The sequence below is a fragment of the Dipodomys spectabilis genome, unplaced genomic scaffold, assembly GCF_019054845.1.
Source record: "Dipodomys spectabilis isolate Male_0828 unplaced genomic scaffold, ASM1905484v1 ptg000073l, whole genome shotgun sequence".
NCBI classification, from domain to species: domain Eukaryota; kingdom Metazoa; phylum Chordata; class Mammalia; order Rodentia; family Heteromyidae; genus Dipodomys; species Dipodomys spectabilis.
This window is the reverse complement of record NW_024870750.1, coordinates 7,667,918-7,681,134: the sequence shown is the minus strand read 5'-3', so window position 1 is coordinate 7,681,134 and position 13,217 is coordinate 7,667,918.

Genomic DNA, 13,217 nt, shown 5'->3' with positions numbered 1-13,217 from the left:
AACAGAAAAAGCCGGATGTGGTGCTGTGGTAGAGTGCTAGCCTTGAGCAAAAGCAGCTCAGGGATAGTGCCTAAGCCCTGAGTTCAAGCCCCAGGACTGGCAGGAAAGAAAATCAGCTTCCTGAGTAGCTAGGATTACAAGTATGAGCCACTGACACCTGGCTGGCTTTTTTCTTTAGGAAGGTTCTTCTTAAGTACCCCAGACTAGCCTGAAACTTGCTCTGGGCCCAAGCTCTTATAGAGGTCCTGATCATCCTACCTCAACTGCCCTGCAGGCTGAGTTACAGGTGAACACTACCACGTGGTTTGTGACATCTGATGTAGGTCTTCATATAAGTCTAGAGACCAATTCCATATTCTAGAAGAACAAAGAAGAGAAGGAAGTTGGGTGCTGGTGGCTCACACCTATAATCCTAGCTACTCAGGAGGCTGAGATCTGAGGATCGCGGTTCAAAGCCAGCCCAGGCAGGAGAGACCGTGAGACTCCTATCTCCAATAAACCACCAGAAAACTGGAAGCGATACTGTGGCTCAAGAGGTAGAGCACTCACCTTGAGCTGAAGAGCTCAGGGACAGTGCCAGGCCCAGAGTTCAAGCCCCACGACCAACCAAAAAAAAAAGAATGAAAGGAAGAGGATGACATAGAGGCAGCATATAAGGCTTCATAGAAAATTAAGTACTAAATTAAGGTTTAGTCAGTGTCATTGGAAAAGTTGTTGGGTTTGGTTTGTTTGGTTTTTTTGGAATGGAAAAGATTTGCATCTTCTGGAAGACAAAAGAGCTAGAGCTGAAAAAGAATCTGAAAATATGAGGAAAGAGTTGATAGCTTATGGCCTTAGAACTTGCAGCCAATCTCATGGAGAGAGATCAGCTTCAGAAAGGGAATCTCTAAAATTGCTAGGATCTCCTGATCTCCTTATAGTAAGCCTCTGCTTAAAGCTGACTCACCTACCAGCGTTGGCTTTGCACTTGGCTCTGTCTTTCTCTTATCAGGTCAATAGAGGAGACAATCACTCATGGAAGTACATAGCCTAGATACAAACTTGGTCTAGAGCAATGAGAAGTGGGGTGTCGGAAGACTCAGAGAGGAACCTTGGCCCTCTCAATTCTGGTAACTATTCTAGTTTGTCCATCAGCCTGGGCTAACCCTAGGTCTGCCATGCTCTAAGTCATCTAATTAAAAACTGTTGATCAGGAAACCTGTAAGTCATGTGCCAGTGGCTCACACCTGCCATCCTAGCTATTCAAGAGCCTGAAATCTAAGGTAGCTTAAGTAGCCATCTCAAGTAGCTCTGAGTCAGCCTAAGAAGGAAAGTCTATGAGACTCTTATCTCATTGATCACCAAAGAGCCAGAAGTGGAGCTGTGGCTCAAGTAGTAGAGTGCTAGCCTTAAACACAAACACTAAGGGACCATTCCTAGGCCCTGAGTTCAAGTCCCAGTGTTTGCACACACACACACAGAGGTAAGTTTATATAATAGTTTACATTAAAGTTGTCCGTACCACTACTCTTGTGCTCTAAGACCATTATCAAATAAAATTAGGCTACTTAAACACACATGCTGCAATACTGTGATAGTCAATATGATAACTGAGAGGGCTACTGAGTAGTAGGCAGGTAGCTCATACAGAGTCGTTACTCTGAATAAAAAGATAATTGGTGTGTGTGTGGGGCGGGGGTTGATGCAGGTCCTGGGGCTTGAACTCAGGGTCTGGGCACTGTCCTTGAGCTGTTGTGCTCAAGATTAGCACTCTACCTCTTGACTCCATTTCCAGCTTTTTTGGTAGTTAATTAGATATAAGAATCTCATGGACTTTCCTGCCCAGGCTGGCTTTGAACTGTGATCCCTAGATCTCAGTTTCCTGAGTAGCCGGGATTACTGGTGTAAGCCACGGGTGGTATTTTCTTCTTCTCTTTTCTTTTTAAAATTAATATCATTTTTAAGTAGGTGGGCAAAGGTTTCAATTGAATGTCATCTTATGAGTACAATGCATCTTGATCAATGTCACCAAGGGTTGATTCTTGTCCTAGGCTGGATGGAGTGAGGCAGTGTGAAATTTTATTATGGTATTCACAATGACACACAGAAACTTATAAAATTATTTCTGTTGTTTTAGCAGGACAGAGAGAGGTAAAGGAAAGTGATATGCATATATAGAAATATCATAATAACAACCCCTCTACAACTAATGTATGCAAATAAAACATCATAGCAATTTGTTTATTTCTGGAATTTTCTATTTATTTGTCCTGTGATTGGCTATGGGTAACTGAAACCTTGGACAGAGAAAAGGGAGAGAAGGGGTGTAGCTATTGAATGCTAACAGTAAATTGAGAAGTTTAATATTAGGGAAGTTGGTGTGAGCACAGGGAAGGCAGGCAGCGAACAAGGGATGTGCTACCAAACTGCTCACACTGTGCCATATCTTTTGCATAACACTTCCTGTACAGTACCACTAGCTGAGATTAGTTACGTACTTTTCAATATAGATTATTAATATTGCTTTCCTGCTAGAAAGCAAGTTGCATGAGAGCACTTGGTTTTAACCTTGCCTTTCCAGGGACGTAGGAATCAATAGTATTTGTGGAATTAATTAAATTCCTATTAAAGAAGAAACTGGGCTGGGAAGGTGGCTTAGTTGTAGAGTGCTTGCCTTGCATGCATGAAGCCCTGGGTTCCATTCCTCAGCACCACATAAGCAGAAAAAGCCGGAAGTGGCGCTGCGGCTCAAGTGGTAGAGTACTAGCCTTGAGCTGAAGAGCTGAAGGACAGCGCCCAAACTCAGATTAAAGATGGAGGTGGAGCTATGGCTCAAGTAGTAGTAAAAAAGCTAAAGAATAGTGCCCAGACTGTGGGTTTAAGACCCAGTACCAGCACCAAAAACGAACAAACAAATAAAAGTAGCTGGGCACTAGTAGTTCATTCCTTTTATCCTAGCTACTCAGGAGGCTGAGATCTGAGGCTCAAAGTTCAAAGCTAGCTCAGGTAGGAAAGTCCTTGAGACTCTTACCTCGATTTATCCACCAGCAAATTGGAAGCAGAGCTGTAGCTCAAAGAGGTGAAAAAGCTCAAAGACAGTATCCAGGCCCTGAGTTCAAGCCCCAAGAGCAACCAAAAAGTAAAAAATAAAAATAAGAAATAAAGTATGATCAAGAGTTTGAACTAGACATTGGTGGCTCACTCCTGTTATCCTAGCTGCTCAGGAAGTAGAGAGCTCAGGACTGAGCCTGGACAGGAAAGTTTGTGAGACTCTTAACTCTAATTAAGGACCAAAAGCTGCAAGTAGGGTCTAGCCTTGAGCAAAATTGCTCAGGGGCAGCACCCAGACTCCTTCAAGCCCCAGAACTAGCACACATACACACACACACACACACACACACACACACACACACACACACACACACACACACACACACACACACACACACACAGAATTTGAGGTCTGCTTGGGCTACAAAGCAAGATCCTTTCTCAAAACAAAACAAAGCAAAACAAAAAAAAAAAGTAGAACTTTAAATGGCTTCTCTTTCACATATTCACACTTCCTACTTCTGCCTAACAGCCTGTAGTAGGAAAGGAGGTTCAGGGAGGAGGGGTGCAGTCAAACTTGTGTGTACATGCACCAGTACTGGTATCAATCTTTAACCCCAAAAACAACAGATAAGCAAACTGAGAAGCCTCGCTGAGACCATTTCCTGTGCGAGATTACAGTCTTTGATTGCTAGGCTCCCATCAGCTAGCAGAATTATGAACGTCCCAGCCAATCTGAAATTCTTGCTTTTGCTTATCTTAGCTGATTGAATAGGTTATCAAGCTATCTGAAGGAGGGAGAGGAGACTTGTTTATCCTCTGCTCAGAGCATCCTCCCATGGATTGGGTGTAACATAATTTATTCTACTTGATACTTGGCATAGATGTGTGTGTGTGTATGTGTGTGTGTGCTTGCATGCTAGTGCACATGCCAGTCCTGGGGCTTGCACTCAGTGTCTGACATTGTTCCTGACCTTTTTTGCTCAACACTAGTGCGCTAGCTCTATCAATTGAGTTACAGTTCCACCTCCCACTTTTTGGTAGTTAGTTGAGGGTAAGAGCCTCACCGACTTTTCTGCCCCGCTGAGCTTGAACCTTGATCCTCAGATCTCAGCCTCCTGAGTAACTAGGAATACTGGTGTCTTGCTCTGTTTTTCTTTTTATCTTTTCTTTTTTTTTTTTTTTTTTGGGGGGGGGGTCCTGTTGAGGCCTGAACTCTGGGCCTGGGCGCTGTCCCTCAGCTTTTCAGCTTAAGGCTAGCGCTCTACCACTTGGGCCACAGCGCCACTTCCGGCTTTTTTCTGTTTATGTGGTGCTGAGGAATTGAACCCAGAGCCTCATGCATGCAAGGCAAGCGCTCTACCACTGAGCCACCTTCCCAGCCCTTATCTTTTCTTGTGTTGGGGATTGAGCCCAGGGTGACCCAAACCCCTTTCAGGCCCCTGATTTTGCTTTTTGAAAGTAGTTTATGATTTTTACTGTTCATTTTATCCTAAATAGTACTCAAAGTTTTTGAAATATATATATATATATATTTTTTTTTTCCCCCCAGTCATGTGGCCTGAACTCTGGGCCTGGGCTCTGTCCCTCAGCTCTTCAGCTCAAGTCTAGCACTCTACCACTTGAACCACAGCGCCATTTCTGGCTTTTTCTGCTATGTGGTACTGAGGAATCAAATCCAGGGCCTCATGCATGCAAGGAAAGAACTCTACCACGGAGCCACCTTCCCAGCCCCTTGAAAGATATTTTTATGTAATGTGGAAGAAGATGATTTCTGGGGAAAAAAAAAAAAAAGATTTGCTACAAGATTAGGTGAGAAATGATTACCAAATATAATAAATTTTGTAGTGCAAACCAACAATTATCATGTATCAATTTTTAATAACCTTAAGAGGGTAGAAATGCTAATTAATTAGATTAATATATTCATGCTGAGAATGTAATCTACTTAATGTTCCCTTTATGTTTTTCAAACTTGGGAGAAGCAATCTTGGTGGTTAAAGCCTGATTGCAGTCATCCACCTGATTACAAATTTATTCAAGCAGCTGGCTTTCAATGAGATGATTTTTATCTTCATTATCAAAAGGCTCACTTCTTCCTTTTTTTTTTTGTGCTCGTTCTGGAGCTTGAACTTAAGGCCTGGTTGCTGTCTCCAAGGTTTTTCCCTCAAGGGTAGCACTCTACCACTTGAGCCACAGCTCCACTTCCAACTTTTTGGTGGTTAATTGGAGGTAAGCGCCTCACAAGGGCTGGGAGTATGGCTTAGTAGTAGAGTGCTTGCCTAGCATGCATAAAGCTCTGGGTTTGATTCCTCAGAAAAAGCTAGGAGTGGTGCCATGGCTCAAGTGATAGAGTGCTAGCCTTGAGCACAGAGAGACTCAGGGACAGTGCCCAGGCCCTGAAATCAAGCCCCAGAACTGGCAAAAAAAAAAAAAAAAAGAAAAGAAAAGAAAAAGAAAATAGTCTCACAGACTTTCCTGCCTTGCTACAGGCTTTGAACCACAATCCTTAGCTCTCAGCCCTCTTAGTAGCTAGGATTAGAGGTATGAGATACCGATGTCTGGCAAGATACACTTTTAGACATACATTTTAAAATGGAAGAACATATAGCTTTATGGCATTGCTAAGATGCTAAAATCAGGGGGATCATGATCTGATCAACTCTACAATGCTTGGCACAGCTTAAGGATACTGTGGTATTTGGTAAACAAATTTCTTTAACAGAATGCTAAGAAAGCTAAATCCAATCCAATATCAAGCTGGTTATTACAGTGCTGCGGCTCAAAATGGTAGAGTGGTAGGGTAGCCCAGGCCCAGAGTTCAAGCACACTATAAAGCAGCTGATACCTGCAGGATCATGTTCTCACCACCTTGTAGTCTCTGCTTTCTTTCTTTCTTTCCTTCCTTCCTTCCTTCCTTTCTTTCTTTCTCTCTCTGTTTTTCTTTCTTTCCTTCCTTCTCTCTCTCTTTCTCTTTCTTTTTTTTGTCAGTTGTGGTGTGTGAGCTCTAGGCCTGGTCACTGTCCCTCAGCTCTTCAGCTCAAGGCTAGAGCTCTACCACTTGAGCCACAGCACCACTTGCGTTTATGTGGTGCTGAGGAATCTAACCCAGGGCCTCATGCATGTGAGCCAAGCACTGTACCACTCAGCCACCTTCCCAGCCCTAATCTCTGGTTTCTATGGCAGCCGTGTTGACATTTCTGGAAGCTGGGATCTAGGGGCTCGACAGTGTGCATAGGCAGGCATGAATGCTTAGGCATGGGCCTTTAATTCTTTGAGAAACCTTTCAGGAACTCTGGGATTTAAGATTTGGGCAAAGAAATAGGTGCTGAGAATTGGAGGTAGAGATTACAAAAATCCAGAGGCTCAAGATACTCAGCCAAATAAAACATGAGTGAGAGTTCTACTTCCAAGGCAGGAATGGAGTTGGAGATCAAGGATGTGCCTTTCAGATGCAGTTTACTAGATGCAGTTTACTACATAGGGGAAAACTGGACTCGCTTGTGCATTTTGTATGCTCACACAGATCCATTTCCACAGATCTAAAGCAAAATATCAAGCATGATTCCATGGAGTCAAAATTCCACTCCCAAATGAATTCTCTGAGTTTCTGTGGATATCTGACTGTAGTAACCAGTTTTTCAACTTGATAATTAGTATCAACATACCAATAGGCCTCACTTATCAAGGAAACATTCTAATCAGTGTGCTGCTGGTGGTGTGATTAATATTGCACAATCAGGAAACTTTAAGTAAAAGAGATTATTCAATGGGCCTCTTACCTTAGTTGAAAGGCCTTGTCATCAAAATAGTTTGGTTAGCCAGGTGCCAGTGGATGATGGCTGTAATCCAAGATACTCAGCAGGCTGAAATCTGAGGATCACAGTTTGAAGCCATACTGGGCAGAAAAGTCCATGAGACTCTTATTTCCATGGCTACTTGATGGCAACTCTGAGAAACCTGGAAATGGCTCTCTGGCTCAAATGGTAGAGTGCTAGCCTTGAGCATAAAAGAAGCTCAGGGACAGCACCCAGGCCCTGAGTTCAAACCCCAAGACTGGCCAAAAAAAAAAAAAAAAGTTTGATTGAAGATATTTTTCTTGGATTGCAGCACCAGGTAAAAGACTTCCAATCTGCCTTCCCCCATGACCTGCTTTCTCCATTTCAGACTTGCCTACACAGTCTCCAGCAATTTCATAAGTTCTTGGAAAAAAACCAATCTCCTGCTGGTTACAGTTCATTGGTGAGTCTTGGAAGTAACACTATATCCTATTAAAGAAGAAACTGGGCTGGGAAGGTGGCTCAGTGGTAGAGTGCTTCCCTTGCATGCATGAAGCCCTGGGTTCGATTCCTCAGCACCATATAAGCAGAAAAAGCCTGAAGTGGCGCTGTGGCTCAAGTGGTAGAGCGCTAGCCTTGAGCTGAAGAGCTGAGGGACAGCGCTCAGGCCCAGAGTTCAGGCCCCATGACTAACCCCTCAAAAAAATGTAAATTGGATGTAGTGTTACTTTTTTTGGGGGGGGGTCTGCTGTCCCTCAGCTCTTCAGCTCAAGGCTAGTGCTCTACCACTTGAGCCACACCGCCACTTCTGGCTTTTTTATTTTTGCTTATGTGGTGCTAAGGAATCAAACCCAGGGCCTCAGGCATACAAGGCTCTATTGAATACCATGCCTGCATTTATTCACTCTTCCTCCCTCCATTTTTTTTTTTGGGGGGGGGGGTCCAGTCATGGGGCTTGAACTCTGGGCCTGGGCGCTGTCCCTCAGTTCTTCAGCTCAAGGCTAGAGCTCTACCACTTGAGCCATAGCACCACTTCCGGCTTTTTTTTTTCTGCTTATGTGGTGCTAAGGAATCCAACCCAGGGCCTCATGCATGCAAGGCAAGCGCTCTACCACTGAGTCCCCTTCCCAGCCCACATTTCTTTTTTTTCTATGAAAAATCTTTTCTTTTTCTTTTTTAAGTATTTTTGCAAAGCGGTTTTAATTCAACATATTAATCTATGAGTGTAATGCCTCTTGATCAGCAGCACTCCTAATATTCTCCCATAGCTCTCTCAACCTCAGTCCTCTCCTCCCTCCATTTCTATACTCCCCCTTTTCCTTCTCTTAAAAGACAAAATAGCTGGGAGAAAATATGTATCATTTGTCTCTCTGAGGTTGACTTCACTTACCATGGTTCTAGGTTCATCCATTTCCCTGCAAATGACATTATTATTATTATTATTTTGTCGGTTGTGGGGCTTGTCCCTCAGCTCTAGCTCAAGCCTAGCGCTCTATCACTTGAGCCTCATTGCCACTTCCAGTTTTCTGTTGGTTAATTGGAGATAAGAGTCTTAGGGATGGGGGCTGGGAAGGTGGCTCAGTGGTCCAGTGCTTGCCTTGCATGCATGAGGCCCTGGGTTCGATTCCTCACACCACATAAGCAGGAAAAAAAAGCCGGAAGTAGCGCTGTGGCTCAAGTAGTAGAGCACTAGCCTTGACCTGAAGAGCTGAGGGACAGTACCCAAGCCTAGAGTTCAGACCCCATGACCAGACCCCCCCAAAAAAAAAGAGTCTCAGGGACTTTCCTGCCCGGGCTGGCTTTGAACCATGATCTCAGATCTCAGCCTCCTGAGTAGCTAGGATTACAGGCATGAGCCACTGGTGCCTGGCCATCTTATTATTTTTAATGGATGAATAAAATTCCATTGTGTATATATACACTGTTTTATTGATCCACTTATCCATTGTAGGCCATCTGGACTGTTTTTGTAACATGGCTATTGTGACTAGTGCAGCAGTGAACATGGATAAGCAATTGTCTTTACAGTATCCTGACTTGTAATGTTCTGAATAGATGCCCAAGAGTGCTTTGGCTGAATCATAGGCCAGTTTTATGTTTAGTTTTTTGAGAAAACTCTAAACTGCCTTCTAGAATGGTTATACTAGTTTACATTCCTACTAACAATGCACTAGGGTTCCTTTATCCCCATATGTACTAGCATTTGTTGTTCAAATTCAGTGTTGGCCAATCTAACTGGGGGGTGGGGGATGGAGTTGTTTTGATTTGCATTTCCTTTATGACCATGGATGTTGAACATTTCTTTATGTGTCTACTTGCCATTCTTACTTTTTTTTTTTTTTTTTTGCAGGTCTTGGAGCTTGAACTCAGGGTCTGGGCACCATCCCTGAACTACTTTTGCTCAAGGCTAGAACTCTAACACTTGAGCCACAGTGCCATTTCCTGCTTTTTCTGTTTATGTGGTACTGAGGAGTCAAACCCAGGGCTTCATGCATGCTAGGCAAGCACTCTACCAATAAGCCACATTCCCAGCCCCATTCTTACATTTCAGAAATTTCTCTTTAGCTTCTTTAATTTATTTGTTATTAGTTTTGGAGGGGGCTAGTTTCTTGAGCCGTGTGTGTGTGTGTGTGTGTGTGTGTGTGTGTGTGTGTGTGTGTGTGTGTGTGTGTGTTGTTATTGTTGTTGTTGTTGCAGTCCTGGGGCTTGAACTCTGGGTGTAGGCACTATCCCTGAGCTTCTTTTTCTTTTTTTTTTTCTTTTTCTTTTTTTTGTCAGTTGTGGGGCTGAACTCTGGGCCTGGGTGCTGTCCCTCAGTTCTTCAGCTCAAGGCTAGCACTCTACCACGTGAGCCACAGTGCCACTTCCAGTTTTCTGAGTGGTTTATTGGAGAGCAGAGTCTCATGGACTTTCTTGATTGGACTGGCTTTGAACCACAATCCTCAGATCTCAACCTCCTGAGTAGCTAGGATTACAGGCGTGAGCCAGGGGCGCCCGGCTTGTTCCTGAACTTCTTTTGCCACGGCTAGCACTCTACCACTTGACCCACAGTGCTACTTCAGGCTTTTTATGTGTATGTGGTACTCAGGAATCGGACCCAAGGCTTCATGCATGCAAGGCAAGCACTCTACCACTAAGCCACATCTCAGCTCTATCCTTGTATATTTTGTGTATTAAAACTTTGTTGGATGTATTGCTAGTAAAGATCTTCTCCCAGTCTGTTGACTATCTTTCTAGCTTAGTATCTATGTCCTCTGCTGTTTGGAAACTTTTTATTTTTATGTAATCCCGTTTGTCAAGTCTCTTCTCCCCTGTCTGTTTTGCCTCCCTGGAACTCTTTTCAAAAAGTTCTTGCAAGTGCCTATGAATTCTAGTGTTTCTCCTACTCCCTCTTGAAGTAGTTTCAAAGTTTCAAGTCTGAGGTCTGAGGTCTTTGATCCCCTTTGAGTTGATATTGGTGCATGGTCACAAACAGGAATCCAATTTTAGTTTTTTACATATGGATGTCCAGTTTTCCAAACATCAATTATTTAACAGGCTTTTTCTCACCGTATGTTTTTGGCTCCCTTAAATATCAGCTAACTAAGAATGTGGCTTTATTTCTGGATCTTATAGTCCGTTCCAGGCCTGTTTTTGTAACAGTACCATATAGCTCTGTAGTAGAGTTTGAGGTCTAGGATTGTGATACCACCAGCATTACTTTTTTTGTTTGCCTAAAATTGCATTTCTTGCTCAAGATCTTTTGTTGTACCATATGAATTTTTGGATTATTTCCCCTATCTTGGTGAAGAATGTCATTGGGATTTTGATGGGGATTGTGTTGGACTTGTAGCTCACCTTTCACAGTATGGTCATTTTCTTGATATTAGTTCCACCTAACCATGAGCATGGGAGATCTTTCCATTTAATGATGTCTTCTGCAATTTCTTTCTTCAGATTTTTGTAGAGTTCACCTCTACAGATCATTGTAGATGTCTTTTGGTTTCTCGGTTAGGTTTCTTCCTAAGTTTTTGTGTTTTGTTTTGTTTTGTTTTGAGGCGATTGTAATCCTTTTCCTTCTTACCAGATGAGTACAAAAACATTGTGGTTTCTTCTTTGACTCTTCTCCCCAAGGTTTATATTTTAAATTATAGTTGTCATGTTCTAAACCTCCAGTGCATTTGTGTGTGTGTGTGTGTGTGTGTGTGTGTGTGTGTGTGTGTGTGAGAGTGCACATGAATGATGCTATTGGGGCTTGACTTGGATCCTCGAGCCCTCTCTCACTTGGTTTTTCTCAAGGCTGGAACTCTCCCACTTAATTCACACCTCCTCTTCTATCTTTTTGCTAGTTAATTAGAGTTAAGAGTCTCACTAACTTTTCTGCCCTGAGGAGTTTCAAAATGCAATCCTCAGAGCTCAGCCTCCTGAGTAGCTAAGACTCCAGGAATCAGTAGTTCTTGCCTGGAATCCTAGCTGACTCAAGAGGCTGATGTCTGAGGATCCAAGTTTAAAGCCTGCCTAGTAGTGACATTCATTTCCAATTAATTATCAAAAGGCCAGAAATGGGGCTGTGGTTCAAGAGTGAGAGTATTATCCTTGAACCGAAGACCAGTCCAGCCCTGGGTTTTAAACTCCGGAACCAGGAGAGAGAGAGAGAGAGAGAGAGAGAGAGAGAGAGAGAGAGAGAGAGAGAGAGAGAGAGAGAGAGAAAGAGAGAGAGGAAAAGATATAAACAAACAATTGAGTCAGGTGCCCATGGCTAAAGCCTGTAATCCTAGCTACTCAGAAGGCTGAGATCTGAGAATCACAGTTCAAAGACAGCCCTGGCAGGAAAGTCTGTGAGACTCTTATCTCCAGTTAACAATCAGAAAACTGGAAGTGGCTCTGTAGCTCAAAGTGGTAGAGCTCAGGGACAGTGCCCAGGTCCCGAAGAGACAAAAAAAGAAAGAAGGAAAGAAAGAAAGAAAGAAGGAAAGAAATAAAGAAAAGAAAGAAAGAAAGAAAGAGAAGGAGGAGGAGGAAGAAGAGGAGGAAGAAGAGGAGGAGGAGGAGGAGGGAAGGAAGGAAGGAAGGAAGGAAGGAAGGAAGGAAGGAAGGAAGGAAGGAAGGAAGAGCAAGAGAGAAAAAAGATGGAAGGCTTACAGGCCATGGGTTTAGCATGCTAACCAGTCTCAAGATGTGATTTTTGGTGCCTGTTCTGGTGTTTGAATTTAGGACCTTGAACTCTCACTTAGCTTTTTCTTTTAAGGCTGTACCACTTGAGCTATAGCTCCACTTCTTGCTTTTTGTTGATTAATTGGAGATGAGTCTCTTGGGACTGGCTTGGAATTCTGATCTTTACATCTCTGTCTCCTGAGTACCTAGGATAACAGCCATGAGTCCTGGTTCCCACCAAAATCATTATAATAAAGCCTGAAAATGGGCTGGGAAGTTGGCTCAGTGGTAGAGTGCTTGCCTTGCATGCCTGAGGCCCTGGGTTCGATTCTTCAGCACCACATAAGCAAAAAGAAAAAAGCCGGACGTGGTGCTGTGGCTCAAGTGGTAGGGCGCTAGCCTTGAGCTGAAGAGCTGAGGGACAGCGCCCAGCCCCAGAGTTCAGGCCTCACGACCGGAACCCCCCCCCCAAAAAATGTACTTCATATTATAATCCTCAATAACATATAATGTGGATACCATCTGACATTGATATTTTATTTACAGCACAATTTCCTGTCAATACAATAGTCAGTTCAGCTTCATTTTCTTTATGAACATTTTTATTTTTTTTTTAATTTTTTTAATTTTTTTTGTGTGAAAATACTGTACAGAGGGGTTACAATTATATGGGCAAGATAAATTCTTTATGAACATTTATGTAGCAGCTGCTACCTATACCATCATCTTATATGTAATTGCTAAATGTAGGATACTGCACAAATATACTGAAACGGCTATCAATATGAAAAATCAAAGATCGCTTTATTGTAATGCGAAGAATTTTACAAAATTTTTAGTACGTGGTAATTTTGAACATCTAGCAGATTATGTACACATTATACAGGAAAACATCTGTAGGAAGTAGATTGATCTAAGAATACACGTAAAAGTTTAAATTTTCTCTAAATGCTAATAGTTCTAATAGTGCTGATAAATCATAGCATTAAAAAAAAACGGGGGGGGGGGGGGGCTGGGAAGGTGGCTCAGTGGTAGAGCGCTTGCCTTGCAGGCATGAGGCTCTGGGTTCGATTCCTCAGCACCACATAAGCAGAAAAAGCCGGAAGTGACGCTGTGGCTCAAGTGGTAGAGTGCTAGCCTTGAGCTGAAGAGCTGAGGGACAGCACCCAGGCCCAGAGTTCAGGCCTCACGACACACACACACACACACACACACACACACACACACACACACACACACACACACACAAAGCAAAAACATAACGGGTTACATCAA